This window comes from Melopsittacus undulatus, unplaced genomic scaffold, assembly GCF_012275295.1.
Source record: "Melopsittacus undulatus isolate bMelUnd1 unplaced genomic scaffold, bMelUnd1.mat.Z mat_scaffold_632_arrow_ctg1, whole genome shotgun sequence".
In the NCBI taxonomy this organism is placed as follows: Eukaryota; Metazoa; Chordata; class Aves; order Psittaciformes; family Psittaculidae; genus Melopsittacus; species Melopsittacus undulatus.
The window spans coordinates 1-21602 of NW_022994477.1; the positions used below are offsets into that span (position 1 = coordinate 1).

Here is a 21602-nt window from a genome sequence, read left to right on the forward strand (position 1 = left end):
TCATCTCCTACGTATTAAAGAACAAATAATAAAACCTGGTATTTATGAGCTTGGACTTGCAACCAACTTTAATTTCATATCCATTTGAAGAGAAGGGGTAGATACCTCCAAAGTCTCACTGAGCAGATCTACACTCCACAAATGCCACTCTTGCTCCAAGTCCCAACTATTTCCCACGGGAACACTGCTGTAACCCAGCAACAGGGCACGACTGAGCCTGCAATTACAAGAACATGCAAAGGACAGAGGAAGCTGCCATTCCAGTGCCAGCAGTAGTTTCCAGTTACCTCATGCTCCAAAATGTATTGCTATTCCAAAGCAAAAACTATAAGTAATGGCAGGAAAGGTAAGTGTTTAAAAAAACATGCCCCTCCACTGTTAGTCGGTGGCCTATTCATTAACATTTGGAAATGATGGGAAATAATGTCCTGCCCTCCACAGTAAGACAATGTGAGGAAAATGTTTGTATGCATTGATCCAGCAAAGGAAAACCTTTTTCAAGCTGCCCTTCTGACTCCAGTGTATCAACAGTTTGTCCCCCCTGCCCCATGACTGCATCTGACAGCACCGCCCTGGCTTCTATCACGAGTTGAAAAGTGCCAGTCAGGCTCCAAGATAAACCTGTCAATAGCGAGGCACAGACATTCCCATTCTTCCCTACCTGCTTGTGTCAGCTGTTTGTCTGGGAGCAGCCCCTTGAAAAGCTTTTACTAAGGGAGACAAGGAAAGGGGGATGCAGAGGGCATTTCAAACAGGAAGAAAATCAGGGAGGGGAACCCCACAAAGACTGCAAAGAGAAAATAAAATTAAAAACCCCACAAAAAACTGTCCCCATCGGGTCCTCCCAACAACCTTCTTTATCAGAGGTTCATTGTCAATCAATTAGGCAAGGCAGCAGGGGTCTGCAGGAAGGGGGGGAGCTCCAGAGACAATGGGCTGCCCTGTTGTATTACTATTTAATCACTTTTCCTAAATAAATAAAGCAGCCCTGAGGTGCTGTCATGTCAAGGGAATTTATAACAAAAAAACCCTTCATTTTTCATTGGTCATTACTTTTCCTTCCCTCCCACCCCTGCAGGACTAGAGAGGGTTATTACTGTAGCCTTAAGTTCCATCTTTGTGTTGCTTGCCTTTGATTCCCACTCGGACCTTGCCACTTTCTGGCACTAATTTGTCAGGCCGAACAAAGGAGGGATTTGTACCTCCTGTAAGGTCTCAATTAGGAAAGGCTTCTGCTGTATTATGTGCCATTGGGACAGGACACAAAGACGGTAATTACAGGAATTTGCACTAAATGGCTGAAGAAATTCACAGCAAAACTTTTCTTCCTCCCCCCTCCTCATCCTTTTCCAAGCTCACCCCTCCCAGCAGCCCTGGGGAAAACTGCTCTCAATGCCTGCAAGATGTAATTACCAACAGCAGGCCCCTTAGGTTAAACAGCAGCCCATGCCAGGGGGAGCAGAGCAAACTGCCTGCAGGGAGCAAGGTACAAGGAGAGTCTCAGCTTGCTGGTGTGCCTCCAAAGGCTCCTCACACCAACTTTTCTGAGCCAGACGAGTTTCCACAGTTTCTCCCAGTTGTAATTACAATTCTTCGTTTCTTTGCACCGCGGTAACAGCTACAAGTTCCAGGGAACTCTCAAAGACCAGCTCCAAGGGTCACACACAGATGGCAAAGGGTCTGAAACCACAGGAAGTGCTGTGCATCCCCACTCTCAGGTGCAGGTAATCCCAGTGGCCAGCTCCTCACAGCCTCCCCACCACTCACATTTCTTTGCACAAGTGTTTGTTCAGTTTTGCAGCCTAAAAGGAGGCCACAGGAGCACTGGGAATGCCTCACGTGTATCAGACCAAGACTCCGTGCAACCCTGACACAGCCAGAGCAGCTTACTTCTGTGGAGAACGCATGAGTGTGTGCTTATCAATCATCTCGTGTTTGGGAGAGGAAATCCATCCTTTCCCACAGAAAAGTCTGCTCCCGTACTACATAATGCAAGACTAAAACCTCTTCCACATTGAACACATGCATTTTGTCCCATCCCAGGGCTGATCCTATTTTAAGGGGGTCATTGGAAATGCTCACTTGAAACTCTCCTGGAGTCAGTAAAAGCAAAATTATGATTTTTTTTTCTCTCCTGAGCTTAATAAAAGAAATTAGGAGACAGGGTTAAAGTTTTAACATTGTCTGAGACATTCCCTTAAAACGAGGCTGTTAATTCCATTGTCCTCTTGAGTTTTGTAAAGCTCTCTACTGGGTAACACACTGGGCTAGATCCATCTTGGGCGTATTTATTTGACCCATTCCCAAAGTCTTCCTCCAGTTTTCACTCTCACAACTATCCTTAAAAGTAAGACATGACCATTGTCCAACAGTGTTCAGGTCACGAGGGTTATCACAGGACCCAGGCATCTTCAGTCAGCAGTAGTTTGCCACATAACTACTCCCAGAACAAAAACGATGTGCAGTCACACAGATATGTAGCCAAGAACAGAGCTGAGTTCAGGCAGAAGCCCAAATGCTGTGACCTAATCACTAACTGCAGTGAAGACAATCTTCATGATGCTTCATGACGGCAGGTGGGTGCCATGCACTGTGGAGAGGTGACCAGGAACACTGCCCATGGGTGACTACTAGAGAGGGACAAACCCACCTGCACCCACAGCAGGTTCCAAGGGCATCCCAGTACTTCTGGGGCTCAGGTCTCCTGTGGAAGTGGTTCAGGCCAGCCAGCAGGTGCTAGAACCCCCCCAGAGCCATGTATGGCTCCAGAGCAACAGGAGACCTCCACATCCTATCCTAGGGCAGAGTGGGGAAGAGGAGGGACCCTCATAGCTCCCATAACAAAAGAGGAAAACCCTCAAGAAAAGCTGTTTCTGACAAAGCTGACAACTTCTGACTGTAACTAAAGCCTTCCAGTGAGTACAGCTTAGGCACAAAGAGTTCAAATTTGCTCCACAATGTTACCCTTGCTAAAGTAAAAATGACTATGTATCTACATGGATCCTCTCTATTTTCACTTCATTCCCAAACTGGGTAAAATCATGATCTAGTCTAGGACTAGAGTCAACAGTTAAATGAACTGAAATTTTCAATTAGATGCAGAGGCTTAAGGTCATGTTTTCATCCCTGCCTCAAGGGAAGAACCAAGCAGATGAGCTTATTTTCTTGTATTATGTTCCTCAGTGCTGGAACACAAGTTGCCAAATGACAGTGTTTCAGGGAAGCACAAATGCTCTGAGGAGTCTCCTCAGAAGGCCCAGATTTGAAACTGAGCTCTAAAAATTACTTGGAGACGTACTAATGAAAGGAAGCAAAAGCGTTCAGAGTTGGAAAGTTGCATCATATCCAGAATTCAACTCTCTTTGATTCTGGACCACCTTTCCAGTGTCCTGAATCAAGAGAACAGCTGAGCCATCCCATAAGGCAGCCCTAGCCCATGTAGTGCTGTATGTGCAAAGAAAGGATAGCACACAAAAGTATTTATGGCTGTAGTGAGATGCAGGGATTGGCTGTATGCTGCTGAAACACATACACGCTCTTCTGAGTGATTTCCTTTTTGTGCAGAAGGGGAGTGGGTGCAGGTGCTACAGCCTGGTTGCTTACCTGCACACTTGAAGCTCTGAACTGTGAGCCCTCTCTCTAGAGACAGCGTGGTCAGGATGCTCAGGAAGCTGGTGGTCACAGACTGGCGCTTGCTCTTCCTAAGATCATTTCCAAAGGGGCGATCTCTAGGTTTGTTCCGAAGCGTGACCTGTGGGTTCTGAGTTAAACTTCGAGTAGCATTGGCTGCTGCTCTCAGTGCCTCCATCCACTCCTGGGCCCTCTGACGGGTCTCTGCCCGCAGGCGGAGGACATCTTGGGGAAAAATGACCTGAAAGCAAGAGTCACAGCCATCCTGAGTATCTGTCTGGACTGACAGGCACACATCCACATTGTAGCTCAGCAGAGGATCTTCATCCAGCCTACCCGGTTGAAATGCCATGAGATAAGACCTGTTCAAGACAAAAGTAAATGCCTTCCAGTTATTCTGGACGGTTAACCTATAAAGAGTCCCTGATTTGAGGATATTTTGGTACTCTTTAGTGTTTCAGTCAAATTCATGGATAGGAAGAGCTCCATAGGCTTCTCTAACAATCCATTTGGTTTGGAAAGGTCACTGTTATTTTCAGGCTTTGGCACATTCTCCAGTTTCTCCTGTGGTCTTGTGAAAACAGGCACAGAAGCACGTACCAATTCCCAGAGTTTCTGACCCCAGTCCAAAGCCTCCCATGAGGACTCCGCCTTCAGCTGTAGCTGTGAGTTGTCTGACAGGACAGCATCCACCACTTTGGTTTCAATGCAACCACTAACAGTGACCCTTTGAAAATGCATGAGTGGATACACGCTGGGAAGAGTCTGGTTGCCACTGCTGTCCAAGCAATACAGGTACAGTTTGTATGGCGAGAGCTCAGCATAACAGGTTTGCCAGTAGCTGTCATTGTCTCTTCTAATTTCTAAGTATCCCTTCTTCAGAATATTGGGGAACATTGGCTTGTGTTCTGGAGGAAATAAAATGAGAATGTTACCATTAATTCTTTTTAATTAGTTGTTTCCAATTGCTATGTCATTCTGGCTTATACATCTCTCCTACTCATACATGATGTATCTGGAGGATAGGATCACAGAAACAGCATTCACCCCCATAGGTTACAATTATCCAACACAAGCACTGACTACATTTGAGCAAATGAGAATACAGCACTATTTTATCCAGAGGTTCCAAAATACTTTACAAAAAAGGGGACAGGGAAAGAGAGGGACAGAGAAACAAAGCTATTTTCCTGAGATTATCCAGGAGAACAGTGACAGAGCAACAAAACTCTCCAAGTCTCCAGAACCTGGTCCAGAAGAGTACAGTATTATCAAGTAATTCTTGCCACCTAGAATGGATTTCAACAGTGAGAAACACGTGCAAATGAAAACACCTTCCCCTTCTGCCCCACTCTTTCCCAAGCTCAACTTCGTGCTTTCACAAACACCACCTCTACCTCCCATCTGTCCCAACAGCATAGGTGGAAGAGGAATGGGGGGTCATGGTCAGTTCCTCTGGCTGCTCCTTTCTCCACACCCTTTTCCCCTGTTCCAGTGCAGGCCCTCTCCAGGGGCTGCAGTCCTTCAGGATAAACAACTTTTGCATGAGCACTCCATGGCCATAGCTCAATTCAGGAAATCTCCACCTTCTCCAGTATAGGGTCCTGGATGGGGCTGCAGGGAGATTCCTGCTCCACCATGTTCTCGCCCCAGGTTCCAGGAAACCCCTGCCTTTTGGCCACTGGAACTGGCTGAAACAGCACCCAGCCACTGTGCCTGGACTTACCCGGGACACAGGGTATGGAGAACTGTGTCTAACAACAGCAGTTTCTTATCACATTTCAGCACGATCCAGAACCAGAACATTTTGCACAGCTCAATTCAATAGAGAGGAGCTCTGCTGATTTATGAGAATTAGGCTCAGAACCAGCAGATATGACCAAAAATGAAAAGTCAGAGGCTACCTGGTCTCAAACACATACATCTAAGCATCTCAGCCTGCGGGTGCTTCAGAGCAGACCCTTTCACAAACCTTGGCTCAAGACAAAGCTGAGGGTAATTCTTTTTGTCCCCAGAAAACCAGCCATACATGAGTCACTCTGGCCACCAAAGTGATACAGATTTAGAAGAAATTATCTAATGCGTACCTGAGTTTTAAAAAAGGTTTCCATACAAAATTTATTCCAATCTCATTTGCACCACTTCAGCCACCATTAATACATGCAGACATTGTATTTTCACCTTGGGCTGCAGATGCCATTTCTGTTGGTCCCCATATAAATTCAGTGGCATTCAATTGTTAATACTAACTTTAACACTTGGCACCCCAAAACCACACGTCCTTGAGGACCAATTCTTGCTCCCATTTGACTTCTACTTCGTCTTTCCAGTGAGGGTATCTGCGATGGGTCTTGACTTACAAACAGTGCCAGAATTAACAGACACAAGTGAAGAGGTTTCTGCCTCAAGCTGTCCATCTCCCTTGGAGACCGCTATTCCCAACACAGGAGCAAGGCAGCCACCTGGGAACAGCTCCACCTCATCCACTGCCAGGCACAATTAGGTCAAAACAAAATCAGCATCAATTGACCTTAACACACAGCAGCGTCACAAACTGCAGCAGTACAGGAGCTGCTTCACTCATGGTTTCTGCTCTCAGGCTGACAACCTTTGAAAGAGGGATAGGGGAGACAGCTGGAAGCACAAAATATTTTCAGCATCTCAGTTTAACCAGTTACCACTCACGTTAACAGGTCACGCTCTTTAACAAGTTTTAGACATGATCACCTCCAAGTATACCTAGGGTGTCTCCCTTGCAGAGATAAGAGAACGGAAGCATCTAGGCTTGACAAAGCTTGAAAACAAAGAGCCAAAGATGAGCATGTACAGAAGTTACTGCTACTCCATCTCTGCTGGGTTTCCCAGCTAACATGGCCAGGATTGCTGGCCAAGCTGTTGTCACCACTGCTGGCTAACAGGTGAGTCTGTCTGTCCTCCCAGGGGCACAAGGAGAGTCAGGGACTATGAATATCTGAGGGACTTAGATACTGTGCCTCAGTATGAGGGGGACGGTTGGTATTAGAAGTAACAGCTTCTGATATCAGCTGGTGAGAAAGCAGAACTTGGGCTGTAACCTACAGTCTGAGGAGATGCTCCCATCCTTGGCTGACAGCATTGCTGTAGTTGGTTGCAAGAATTTCATGTATGAGCAGGAGGAAGGTTCAGAACAGCAACAGTGTAAGAGCTTTGGCTAGTTCTTCAATGAAGACCAACTTTAAGGATTTATAAGGATTAAGTAGACAAGCTTCAGTTAAACTTTATGAACACGCATGAGAATTAATTGCTTGATACACTTAATGTGATTATGCAAACCTCATGGAGGTTAAAAAACAAGAGGGAAAGATGCTACCTCCCATCCACACTAACAAAAAGGATGCACCCATATTTCATTTTTCCATCTCAGTCTCAGCTTTCCCACATCACCCACATACTCAGAACAGAGCCCACATTTAACATTATATTTAAAGCACTCTACACTTCACCCACAAAATTTACTGCATATATGACTGAAATCGTAACAGCAGTTAAAAATTTGCTACTTTGGCACTAGGTCTGAAAAGGTAGAAAAGAAATCAATGTAACCACATCTTGCAGACAAATAAGCTACTCAAGAGTATTTCAGCTGAAAATGAAAACTGAAAGCCTAATCTAAAACTCAAAATGCACACTTTCATAGCCCAAATGGATAGATAGATACACATGCACGCTCATACTCTAAAAGAGAACTAATTTTGTTCATCGTACATCTCCGGCCCTGACATTCATTAGTATTTCTGTGCTAACTCAAAAGCCATTAATTTCTCTGAAACCCACACTAATCCCTTTGTAGTGCAGATAATGGGCAGCCATTCTAGAGTCATCTTCCTTTTCTATTAATCCAATCAGAGAGGCAGTGCTTCTGCAGCTCCAACTGCAATCTCTCTCTCTTCCATCAAGTACAGATGATAGTTCAAGCTTCTCGATAATAAGACAACTCATAACCTTCCCCCAGCCACCCCTCCTTCATCTGCACACAGGTTTGTTTGTCTTTTGTTGAGTTAGAGAAAGGTTATCTCTCCCTGCCTTTCACAGAGGCAGCCCCTCTCCCTCCTTCGCCCCACTCCTTCCCTTCAAGCTCCCATGAATCAGCTCTGCTGGCTCTTGCTCTAACTGTGACAGAGCCAGAAGCCAACTTGATTAAAATTCAAATGCCTTGTATTGTTTAGGTCAGGGCAATAGATGCTGGCAGAGACAGGCTGAATCCATATGCTACACATACACACACTTTATAACCCTCTGCTCCTTTATCTCCTCAACATGCAGTGTGCCAGATAATACCTTTCCACTCAGAGAGCAAATGCTACCATCACTCCCATCCGCCTTCCAAACAGAAACTGCATCTCTTTTCCTCCCTACAGAGACAGGGGAGTAAATTGAGGAAGAGTGAAAAAAGGGAAATAATCACAGCAAATGGCCCACACCTGAGCCATTTGGAGTTACAATTTCAAGGGAACAGGGGAAAAAAAAAACAGAGGGAAGCAAAGACTCAGCAGCCAGGGACAGGGCAGTATCTTCTTCAGTGTTTCTCCTCTCCTTTGAGAGATGTCCACTTGTCTCAGCCAGAAACCCTTCACAGAGAACACACCAACCCCACTCCACACTGGGGGCTGTTGGTGCAACCAGCATCCCAGGAGAGAGTCCAAATGTGTCAGCATGTCCAGAAGATACACGCTCCTGAAAAAATGACTGTACTTTCATCCCTGTTAGTATGGCAGGAAAACTTGAGCTGTTTTCCAACACTGAAACATTTCTGATGGCAGCAATACCAAGTAACTTGGAAAAGAGCAGAAGCAGAGACACCTGCTTTCTGAGGGTTTGTCTCTTGAGGCAGCACTCCTCTCTGGATTCTCTAGTGCTTAGTAAGAGATGAGTGTATGTTACGGAGCTCTTGCCAATGGTCCTCCAATTTGCTTTATGTAGAAGTTAGGTTTCACAGAGAACCTTTGAGACTTAAAATCCTCTCAAATTGGTTTGGGCTAATCACAGGCTTGATGAGGTTTGCTAGATCAGGGGCAAATTGTGCCACAGCCAGTGTGACTCAGATCTACAATGTCCTGTAAATGACTGTAAAAATACAGTCTTTTCTTCCCACTTATTTGCCCATCTGGTTCTGCAGGTATTTCTCTTTCAGGCAAGTATATCTGATTCCACTTGGTCCCAAAATAATGGCATCCATATTTAGCCACAGATTTCCAGCAGACTTTAGCCAGATCTGGCTTCCCCCAGTGCTATCTCTTTTCAAGGGACTAGTATAGCAGTGGGACTTGTAACCAGGTAGCTGTTGGCATTCATTTATATAAAGAAACAGCATCTCTCCCTGCCATAAGGGCATTCACTCCATTATCTTCCTTAAGATTAGGGAAAGCAAAACCTTCTTTGAAAATGTTAAACTTGCGAGCTCTTAATTTTAGATTTATGCATTACTAGTGAGGCTGGCTTTGCTGTTTACCAAAAATCAGCTCCTCACTGAATGAACTGCTGAAACAGGTGGATAAAGAACCTCAACAATTTATTCCTTAACAAATTATATAGTCTTTCCCTTCAGGTGTGGCATTGTATGAGAAACACATGAGAAACTCTGCTGATGTCTATAGGATCCTGCCTGCCCAGCCACTCCATCCAATCCTTTTTGCTCCTCTGCAGCAAGTGGAACACTTGTATAATGTGCATACTGACACAGAGCCTGTGCAAAGGAAGCTGTAAAGAAGGAGGCTGGATTCAAAGTGCAAGACCAGCCCAGAACAGAAGTCAACTCAGGCAGAGACAGAAGTATAACGAGTTGAAAGAGATAGTTACTTACTACCAGTCAGGAGATGCATAAAACAGCAGTACTTGCAAAAGAAGTGACAATATCAAATGAAGATAGATTTGCTGATGTTTTTATAAATTTACTTAATTCAGCTTTAAAAAGTTTGAAGAAAGGGTATGAGAGCTGCCTGACACCACTAAGGGAATGATAGCAACTAACCTGAAAATTCAGTTGTGAAAGTCATCACAACATCACTGGAAGCAATCAGCACTGCCCTAGAAGATGAAATCCGTTCATTAGCTTTATGGAGCGTTATAATTTTGGAGCAAAAAATCTCCATAAAGAATGACCTTCCTAGCCAGAACAGCTTCACAACCAAACTCATCAGCACTGTTTACTTTAATCCTCCTGCTCTGTGAATTTACCCACTGTATTCACACGTGAGGCCCTCGCATCGCCTCCGTCTGCACTCTATCCTGCACCCTCCACAGCCTCCCAGCAAGGGAGTGGAGCAGGTCATGTTTCCCTGCACTGGAGGAGGTACCTGCCCAGTCTAACTCCCTCCACTGCTACTGTTGCTCTCTGCCAGCTCCTCATGGCCCTTGCAGCTCAAAGCATGTCCAAGCCCAAGGAGCAATCAGGACGTGAGCCTGCAGGGAACAAGTGCTGAACACCCCGACTTACCCAGGGGAGTTAGCATCATCCAGCAGATGAGTTGAAGTCTAAATTATACTCTCATTCCACGTTGGGCAAAGTGCCTCACCTCTCTTTGTCCCTGCTCACCCTCCCTATCCTTACTGTGTGGTGTATTTAAACTCATGAGAGAAGGGACTATCTCTTGCTAGGTGCACAGACAGTCCCTGGCACTTACAGACCTCCGCAGTGAAGGGCATCCAACTCCCATTCTATTTTAAAATAACATTTTTGCCTCCTCAAATCTTGACAGGCCCCAAATCTCTGTGGTACAGTTACCTTTTCCTTGACTATCTTTTAATGCTGAAAACAAAGTGGCCACAGGGCGGCAGGGGGGTTGGAACAGGGACATCAGTTCTCCAACTGGCCTGATACCTCTGGAATTATTTCCAAGTGGTTTGAGACTTCCTGCTCTCCACTGGGGAAGGTGCGGAAGTGTTGTTTCCACACATCTGCCTCTCAGCACCATTATCTTCTGCATAACACCACAGACCTATAATGTCCTGCCATCCCAGTGGCAATTAATGGCCTTGGTCTGCCCTGATCATGTAGCTTCTTACACACCACAAAGAACAACGCTACAGGGGTGTTTTGCAAAATCACAAATGGCAATTAGGCTTCAGAGACCTCCCTGGCTAGTACCAGCCACCACTGCTGAAGGGTAGCTGGCAAACAAATACCCTGACATAAAGCCTGTGTGGTCTTCAGAGTAAGAGAAAGCAGCACTGTAAAATGATTCCTCAGAATGCAAGGCTCACCCCCAGTCCCCAGCCTGTGAGTCAGTGGTGTGCTGCTCATGAACATAGGTGTCTTACCTCTATAAAAACACACAAGTGTGTACCAGAGCTATATGAAGAGGAGCCCAAGCCTTTCTTGAAACATCCCCTGCACAAACTCTGAGGACAAGATCATACCTTGAAAGTGTCCCAGATGATGGCTAGGGTCCCAGCCAACTGAAAAAAGATGTGAAGAGAGGAGGGGAAAGACATTTTGTTAAACCAGTCTGCTAAAGGAAGAGGGTGAAATCCTGGTCTCAATCAGGCACAGCAGAATTTGGGCCTGTTGGCCAGTTTTAAGACAGTCACCTTTCTGCGATATGTCTGTTTTGCCACAGTGCTGCAAAATCCTGTAGGCTCAGCTTCCTGAGAGAACAAACTGCCAGAATCAATGGGGCTGGTGAGGAACCTTCATAGCTGCTGTCGGAGAGGGGCACAAGTTGCCACCCTTCTGCAGCAAGGACAGTGTGTCGCTGGGCAGGTGCTCGGCACAAATGACAGCTTCCCAAACGGGAATGGTAGGCAAACAGAACAGCCATCCAGGAAAAGTACCATAGCACCCACACTCTCAGAAGTGGCTGTGCTTGAATGAAAACATCCGTGCTCATACATTGTGTTTTAATGATCTAAGCAAGCTTTTGCTGGATACTACAGGAGCTGCATTCTCCCCTTGTTTGCAAGGCCACATGCCCAGAAATACAGAAGCCTGACTTCAGTTTGGTTAAACCTTCCGTCTTTGCTAGGTCCACTTCCCGCTTGACACTGCTCTGCAGCCCAAACAGGGCTCATTTCTAGCACACTAGCTGTTCTGCCAGCTGGCCTAAGCGGACACAGACCCAAAAGGCACAGCTTCTTTTGAGATCCTTTTCTTTCACAGCACATGAAAAAGATCCAGTTTAATTTTATTTGTATTGTAAAAAAGCAAGCAGCAGGAACAGATAAGCTCATAGTAATAAATATACTATGAAGATAAGGAAAAAAACTGTTAAGAGTTAATCTATGCAGCAACTCGGAGGACTGGGAGACCTCTGCAGGCCCCAGAGGGAAGTCGTTTACTGCAATGAGGACTGACAGGAGAGGCTGAAGTTGCGCTCAGTATCTCATATGCATCCATATAATGTGCATTAAAGCCCTGGAAAGGGAATGTCTCCACAGGCTGCGGCCACTGTGATCCCTTCAACCACTGCCGCTGCTTGTAGCCAACTTTAAAACCCATTTTTCAGTCTTTCGTGGAGAATGATAACCAGTCCCAGATACACACACTTGCAACGCCTGCTTTCTTGCTTTTGCTTTTCTCTTTTCAGCTCAGCTCACAGCAGCAGCAAACCTTATAGCAGCCTCTTTCATAAACACAGAAGGAAGAAATACCACAGCTACCTTCTAAAACCTGAACAGCAGCTGAACAGGTTATGGGAACAGGTTAAAAGAGCACATTTTCAGAGCAAAGAAGTTCTCTTTCCTCAAGGACGGTACCCCTGCCTTCAAACATCCCATGCAGAAAGGCTCTCGGAGGGCAAGCAGCAGGCACTGACAAATGCCTTGTACCTTCGCAAAAGGCAACAGAAGAAATGTGGCTGAGTCCTTCAGACCTACTGACTGCTGATGGGCTACAGGTGAGTGCTGGGGGAGGTTCTGCAGCCACCATTACCACTCCAGTTTTCCCCCTTGTTCAGTTCACCTCAGATCACAGAATTTGACTGTAAAAAGCCTTTTTGAAGACATCTATGCTTTGGGCAGCACTGAGCACAGCAATGGAACTTGCTCCTGATACCATAAGGAAGTCATGGAAAGGATGAACTATAATGTACCTGACATTATTGCAGACAGCCTAAACCCAAGAGTTCCCCTCACTGAAACCTGTCAATTTCTGGTTTTCTTGAGAGTGCTGAATATGCTATGCTTCACAAAAACTACTTCACAGGTGTGAGGTCTTCACAGTTACAACTTGCAACTACAAACTCTTTAACATGAAAGCATACACGGTTTGCCTCATTTTTTCTGTATGAAGAAAAACTTCACTGGATTAACTGCATTTTAAAGAGTGTAAGTGCCTGCTGAATGGCTGGGAAGAGTACAAGTGAACTTCACTGCTACTACCAAAGCAGCACACCTTGGATACTCACTGTGATAGGAACTGCCTGGACACAACTAAGCTTAAGGAATCAATTAATTGCTGTTGATCTAAGCAAGTGGACTGGACCAGCTTGAAGTGGGAACCAGGGTTGAAAGGCATATAGAAGTGTTATATGTTAAGTTAAACCCGTGAGACCGCCAGGGATACCACTGACAAAACCTGAAAGCTCTGTATTCAGGCTGCTAGGTGTGTTCCTGTTCTGCCTCCCTTCCACAGGAAGGACAGAGATCTCACTCTACAAGAAGCAATGTACGTCCCTGAACAAAAATAGCAGCAAATATACTTGTTAACCAAGAGCACCCTTCTCTGGGATCCGGCAACTATGTCACAATATAACACAGTAACCTACAAGTTTGTGTAGGGTATATATACATTCATATACCTACAGGTTATATATAGGCACCTGCTTTTCATTTTCCAGAATAGCTGGCTTATCTGGAAAACCTAACTCAAAAGGCATGTTTTTAACCCTGAACAGGCTACCTATTCATAACTGGAGTCATTCCACCATACACGCAAACACTCTTGCTTTCACGATGCTTTGATTTATAAATTCCTTTGTTAAGTCCTGCCTTTTTTTTAGATTATAAAAATCTTGGGGGCACTGGCTGCTTTTCTTTTCTGTAAGTGCCCGGTCCACTTCTGGCATCTACAAAATAAATCATGGACACGGAGGACACTGCGTCAGTGTTTCCGAAGCCCTGAGCAAAACCTCTTCTAGTGCAGCACTTGAGAAAGGAAAAAGGAAGAAGTATCACTTGCTGAAACACCGCTTCATATGGCCCACTGGAGATGCCTGCCTCCATCTGATAACAAGACTTCCTGAAGCCCATACAAAACTGGCAGAGATGCCTGAATATTGACAAGCACAAACTGCATGCTTGAGTTTTTGTTAATTGTTTATGGACTGAACAGCCATCATTTCTTAAAGAAACAGAGCAGACGTCTCAGGCCTCACAGTAAAGCTTTGTATGCCCCCTTTTTAATGGCCACTCTAATTGAAAACTGACTTTGCTTGGATTTACCATTCTCCCATTAGCTTTAGCAAAGTTTTTTTCTAGTTTTGGGAACATCAGGTAAGGAAAAGGTCAGAAATACATAACTTCTTTTTCTTTTCCTGAGTCAACTGAACAAAATAGAAGCAAAAAGTAAACCATGCCTTAGTTTTTAAACCACAAAACAGAAGATTGGTTTAAAAACTGATCCTTAGGCAGAAAAACAGACAGAGCTACGCCAAAGACAACAGGACTGTGCTGACTGCTATCCTCTTAAGAGCTACTTCATAGCTGGCTGCTTTGGGGGGGCTGTCAGGTTTTACTTAAACACCCAGCTCTTCTTTCAAGATAAATATCAGAAACAAATAGGGAAGTCCTCATATCAACAGGAACAATAAAGCACCAGCACAAACCTGTGTTTCCTTGGATGTCCCTCTCCCTTGGTTAGTGCCAGGTAAGAGAGCAGAGCACAGTTATTGTCCTGACCGGGCGCAGGTGGCTGCTGCAGGGAGGTCCCCGTGAAGACCACTCCCCAGTTTACATGGCTGATATCAGAGCGTGACCTGTGTGTGCCCTCGTTTGAATGTGGAGGCTTCCTCATTCTGCACCAGGATGTCATTCACTGAGCGAGGCCTGTCTCTCCTCCGCTGGCAGATATGGAAGATGTTAAAAGCTGTTAGTCTCCCCTTCCCGGGCCCAAGCAAGGTTGTCAGTAGCTGTTCCCTTCTGCACCACACACTGGTCTTTGGCAGGGAATGCTGTCTGAGCTTTGGTTTCAAGAGGCCATTTTTGCAGTGATCCCAGATGAGGGTACTTTTGGCTAAGGAGGCAACGTTCCTCAGGTTCCTGCTTTCTGTGATCTGGTCAAATACTTCATGCCCAACCAGTTCGGGGACCTCATGCACGCCATACACTTCAGAGGGCTGCACAATCTTTTCAAGTTTTGTATCAAAACTATTGAAAAAGGTCTTCTGTCACTTCCAAGGCAGGGCTAATGTCATCAACTTCAAGAGCCTCCATATCCTGTGCTGCCCAGTGGGCACGAGGTGTTGTGACGCTGTAAGAAGGTAACGCATCAATATCCAGACAAAGAGGTGTTTCTCATCTGTCCTTAGCACACCATTAACTTAGAGGTGGTTCTGCTACAATCCTTAGTAGCAGAAAGGAACTAAATCCATCTGCCTTCAGGGTGGAAGACTTGAATCAAGTGGGCTACTGTCCCTCTAAGAAATAAGCTTCAGTGACTGACAGTACCTGTAAAGCAAAGCAAAACATCACATCAGTAAGGGCCTCTTCCCAGATGAATACGTTTAATCACATCACTCCTTTTCAGTCACAGTCCCTTTGATTTTACTTCCTTCTTCATTTTGGCACCAACATTATTGTGGTATGAACAACCCCCTCTGGGGTTCCTGCTGTTCACTACATGTGAACTCTGTGTATTATCACTTCTTGAACTGGAATCTGCAGACAAGCAGGATGAGGCACCACATATAGGAGAACCAAAGTGATGCCATTTATTAACCAAGCTTTAGGAAGCTAGACTGAGAGGTAGCACTGACTAGCATCACAAATGCAGCCACCTAGGGACATGCTTAGAACAGGTTCCCTTGGGGATGTAAGAAAAAAGTTCTGTAATGAAGGATTAGTAAAATAGGCCAACCAAACCTCAAATAGTTTGCCCTTTTCTCCCAGATTGCTTGCACCTCCTAATTCTAGGAGACTAACATGAGTTTTACAGCAGCTACTTTTCCTACTTGTCTGCATAAACAGAACTATAGTATTTGCCTAATAAAACTATACCATTAGGCTGATGCAGAGCACCACATATAGAGCCTCTCTCTCTCTAGATTTCCACCAGGAACCTAAGTGAAACCATTACCCCAGAAAGACAATGTATCTTACCAGCAAAACAAAATATACCATATCCTGCACTGTCATAACCCTGCAGATCTTTCCTTCCAAGCTGCTGGACACACTGGGCAAAACATAAGAGTGGCAAAGGGCTTTAAGGCTGAAACTACTGAGGAGCTGTATTGAACCACCTGAGCTCACAGCTGTGAGGAGGAAGGGTAGTTTCTATTCCCTGTGATGCAATAAGGTGGGGCTCTCATACTGATTTCTGTCACACACCAAGCCTGCTGCCTTCTAACCTCTCCCCTGTTGAAGCTCCATCCACAGTGCTGCCAGGTTTGAGGGATGTGCACAGTAGGTATGGTTAAACTGGGGAAATCAGTCAAATGTGTCCGAGTTCTTGGCACCTGAAGACTGGGCATTTGTGCTAGTGGGGAAAACAAACTCCCATGGCTGCTAGAAGAAATCACAATACCTAGAGCTTGTACATGCAGAACAGTCTATAAATCAGAGCTCTACATCCCAGTTTCGAACACATCAGCTCAAGTCCTAGAAGCAGCAAAGCTGTATTAGCTCAGAGTTCTGCCTAGATTCATCCTCTCCTTAACAGAACTAATTAGCCTAGGCAGAGCTGATAATTAGCAGCTCATTAGCTTTCGAATGCTGCTGAAGTGCTACCAGGACCCATGAAGATTTACACTTAGCAGGAAAAAACATCTATTAAACAGCATCAAACACAGATTAATACTTCTATTTAAGGCTCTTCTTTTTAATCCAGAACAGTCTATTTGCCAAACTTCTATTAGCAAAGTCATTTAAACAGGCACCCTTTCTTATAGCAAGCCAGAGGGACAAAGAAGGCTAGCAGCTCCCCCAAGAAGAGGGACACAGAATCCCATAGCAAAATCCAACCCCTTCTGCAATGACCATCTGTCTTTCTAACCATCCCTGCTTCAGTTGTGATCAGCCATGACACAGTCGGGTTCAAAAGCAGCAGCTCATTCTCCCTCCTAACAAAACAGATCAGCAGTTCAGTCCACAAACACAATCCAAGCAAATAACTTTGAAAAGCAATTAAAAAAATCGCATACATAACTCTGGAAACATCAAGCCTCTACAGTGGGATCTTTCCCCCCTTATCACTTTGCAAGGGTTCACTTCACCAGCCTCATAGTGAACCATGACTAGGATCAGCTTTGAAAAGTAAACAGAGTAAGACACTGAATGCAGAAGCCAGAACCATAACCAGTGGGCTGAACAAAACAGATCTGGAGTGGTTTCAAATCAGAGCAGTATGGGAACAGACTCTTTGCAAAGCTGTGGCAACTGTGCCAGCTGATGGCAGTGAGAAACAGTCATCCTGGGCACAACCTGCATTGTCAGCTTAATGCAGCAGGGAGTTCACTCTCAACGCTCATTCTTGCCAGTAACCCCAGAACAGTGTTGCTATCCCTGGCACCTTAGACCTTGGTAGCTCTAGAACAGACTAAGGGACAAGCAAACAGTTCACTTATTCTACATCCTTCCATGACATGTCTTTACAGCAAAACTGGTATTTTAAAGTTGCAAAACTGCAACAGGCATTCACTCAAACAAAACCAGCACTAACACAATCATATGCCATCAGTGAAAGCTACAGGCTGGCCCATTCAAAGATGCTGTTTCACAGGGGTTGGCAGAGAATACAGCTTTGCTATCACTCAAGGGACTGGAGCAGCAATCACTCCAGAAGGGCCTGTGACATGCCACTGAAGAATTTCAGTAGTAGCAGATTGCAGTGTTTGCTCGTCCTTTATTTTAAATTATTAGAAAAGGTGGAAAGGAAGGGGGAGAGGGGGGAAAGGGGAGGGATTTACACTTACAATTTAAGAGGTTTATTTCTAAATGCCGGAGGCTTCATGTGGCTGCATGTTTGTCTGGATCCATCCAGTGTCATGCAGCAAAGTGTGCTGATATCAAACTAACTGACCTCATAACCAGTAAGATGCTGAATCATAAGGTCATGAGAAGATGACAGCCCCCTGCATCACACAGATCACAAACTGCAGCACTCATACCTTCCAAACTAGTCTGTTTGCTCTGCTCCATACAGGTGTGAAAGGGTGACTTCAATGGAGATGGGCTCAATTCCTTCCTACATCGCCAGGGAAACTCCTTAGATCAAAGCAAGAGTTTGTGTTAGTAATTCCCCTGGTGCGCTGGGATTCTGCAATCACATATCCTCCATTAAACAATCTGGCATTTCGTGACAGTGGCACACAACAAAAATTTAATTCAGGCTTCTGCACAGATTTGGTGCCAAAATGAAAGCAAACTTTGATATGGCAGTAAACAGCTCCATTGGAATCTCCTCCAGGACTGGAAATCTATTCCTTCACATGACAGGGAAAAAAAAAGTCAAAGAATAGGATAGGATAATTCCTTTTAAATTGCTATAAAATGTATTGCCTTAGGTATGCTACTTGGAAACACCTGAAATTTTCCCAAAAAACATTCAGCTTAAAAACAGTGAATAGGATAGGAAAAGAGAAGCATCAGCCCAAACTCTTAAGAGACTGCCAAGCTATACACAACTCTAAGTAGGGATTTGTTACGGGAAGCTGTTACCTGTTTGTTCATTTAGGCCCCTACCTCTTACTAGAAAAAATGGGTGAAGGAACATGGTGCATTGTACCTAGCAAAAACTGCCAGACACAGGGATTGCAGCAGCTGAAAACCATGTTTCTCTAATGCCTGCTTAGCACAGATACAGCGTTCATCTGTGATCATGCAGTAGTCAGATAATTAGTCTGCACTTACATGAGTAAATCTTTACTCTCATGAGCTTACAGTGGCCATGTTACTCATATGGCTGAGTTATTGACTGCTGGTCATGCCACGTGAGACACAGAAGTTCAGTTTGCTTCCCTTAGAGAAGCCACAAGGGACTTAACTTAGGTGACAGCACAGCCTGACAGCAAAGTCATGGATGACAAATGCCAAGGAATGTACAATGGAATTGATCATTTAATTCCACTATGTGTTTTTCTGGACCCCCAAGGGCCAGGACAAATACCTGGCCATTGCATGATGAAAGTTAAAAAGCATGGAAAAGGGTAGAAATCAATCTTGCAGGTGATACACCACCATCACAACAGGCACTCGCTGTGTACCCCCAGCTTACCATGAATGCTCAGGACTGTTCGTTATGTAGCTCAGGAGAGAAAGCTAGAGCCAGCATCTGTTTAAGAACCAGTGACTGAAGAAATCTTTAAACCCACCTATTCATACAAAAAGTTTATACAAAGAAGCAACTTTCAGTTTGGTTTCCAGGATTTATGCCACCATCCTGCCCATCTGCCACTTATTTCTCCTCTCTCTTTCTCTTGAGGTGTACAGGCAACTTCAACTAGATGTGACAAAGCAGAAAGTGTCTTGAAGATACAGCTCTTGAACTGCTGTTCAACTCTGGACAGGAAACATGCAAAAGTCACCCTTCTGCTAAAGGAAAGCAGGCAAAACTCAATCCCTTAACCTTTCTAGGAGGCCAGTGCTACCACATGGGTCTCTCCACAGCGCAAGTGGCTAGTGTGAGATGGATCTAAAAGAACTGGGAGCACAGGGGGAAAGGCAGGAAGGATGAATAGGAGGCATCGCACAGCTTGATAAGAAGTCTTGTTTGATTTTGGTGCCCACAGGACCTCCTCTTCAGTACACAGGTAACAGAGATGCATGAAACAATGAGTGATACACATCAGATAAATAGGAACTTCCCCTTTTCTCTTGTATTTGGAGAGAGAATTAGAAAGGAACAATCGAAGATGATGACAAGCAATGTGCTCAGAAGGAAAAGCATAAATGAGAAAACCTCTCAGCCAGCAAAGGATAGCAAGAGGCAGGTAATAAAGTTAAAGGTCCCCCAAGTCTCATTGATTACTAATGACTCTTATGCTCGAATTCCTGGCAAAGATTTGGGTCTCAAATTTTATCTCAAGAGCACAAGAGAGTTTTACAAGTTATCTGCATGCAAATAAGAGAGCAGGGGGTGCCTCAGCCACTGGAGAGCTTGTGCTATCCCCTTCTCAGCACCCTGGAACCTGCTGTGGGAACCAGCTCTGCTTACCTCACACTGTACTGCAACCGTGGGCTGAAACTCCAGTGCCAACAAGGAAACTGAAAGAGACTTTCTTTCAATTAGGTTGCAATTTGATAGCCAAGCACACTCAAGCAGCCTCAGGGAGCTTAACTTCTGTTATGTTGCAGGCCTGGACCACTACAGTCCAGTCTATGGCTGTGACAAGCCTGGTCTGTACAAACAGGTCCCCTGAAGAAAAGATGCATGTACAGCTTTGTTAAATACAACCCACTGGGGTTTGAGCAGCTAGTACCTCATGTACTTTCTGTCTCTTAGATTGAGCAACTCAACCTGTGACCTGGATGTCTTCCAGTAGCACCCTGCACAATCACAGCCTATGGGGTTTGCTGCTACAATGATTTCTGACATAGCTCTGTGGGTCGCATAGCCAAGTATTGCCCAGAATCTAAATGGGATGCACTTAAATCAATGTCAGTCCCTGAAAACCGGGCTCTGCTGTGCAGAATCCCCGATAAAAGCTATGAAGCTGAAGACACAGATATTACCTCTTGGCTAAGAGGTGGAGCTGTATTTGTCAGGTGGGCACACCTGAATGGAGAGAAGAGAGAATGAGGATGCACAGATGGCTGACTGTCACACACACAGTCTTTATCATTGCCTATGCACTTCTATACATTGCTGGCACAGAATGGGTGAAAAAACTCAGTGGCAGCACAATGCAAGGTATTGTGGAGTGCCCTCTTTCCAGCAGTCCCCTGCTGTAACTATGTGGAAATGCTGTATTTATTTCCAGCACAGCAAGGCCTACTAAGCAAACATTTCCATCTTGTTCTGACCAGAAGCTTGCTCAAAGCACGATGGCATCTAGGTTTTCTCTTCCAGTCCAAGCCCTCTCTCCCTTAGCTGTACAGGAAGAGTAGTATCATTGCTCCTGTGGTTGCAGCCTCAGCTTACAACATCCCCAGTCAGAGCCACTGTACTGTGTGCCATCCATACATAGCCGAAGAGCAGTCCTGGCCCAAAACACTCACATTCCTAGCATTTATGAATCACATGCATCCAGTGGCCAGTTTTCTGAGCCATGACTGAAAGCTGCATTCCTGCTTGTCTCTCATACTCTATTTGGAGAAGCAACTGCTAACTAGGAATTTCATAAGGGATGACTGCAGGCAGCAAGAATCAGCTGGGACACTGTCCCTGTGCAAACTATTGAATTTTCTTGTATCTTGGCTGTGTTTTGTTCCCTCAGCACAAGGCAAGCATTCTCCCCGAGTGATTCCAAAACCCCAGGTGATTTTACTGCTGTGTACACCAAGTGAGCAACACAGCACACAGGCTGTTAGGTTCATCATTAAAATGTCTGGAGGAAATTTACAGGGCCTCAGAAAGAAGATGAAACTACAAGAAGCTTTTCACAGGGAACAGGGGATCACAGGTTCAAAGACATTGCCACAGGACAGTCAATAGCTGGTTCAACATGGCCTAGAAGTTGTCTATAGGTCACATTTTTAAAGCCCCTCTTCAAAAGCCTTTTTTTCCCGAAACACAGCCAAGAAAGTAATTACTTAAAATTATCACATGATCCCAATTTTAAAGTGTCCCACTAAAATAGCTCTGACTGATATTCCTGCACAAAACCACTGACAATATGAAGGAA

The 21602-nt window shown here is 45.0% G+C and overlaps 1 pseudogene; it reads right to left on the reverse strand.

The window, feature by feature from the left end:
* Positions 1 to 3603: 3603 nt before the first annotated feature.
* Positions 3604 to 15036, reverse strand: LOC117438810 (pleckstrin homology domain-containing family M member 3-like; annotated as a pseudogene).
* Between the last annotated feature and the right edge of the window lie 6566 nt (positions 15037 to 21602).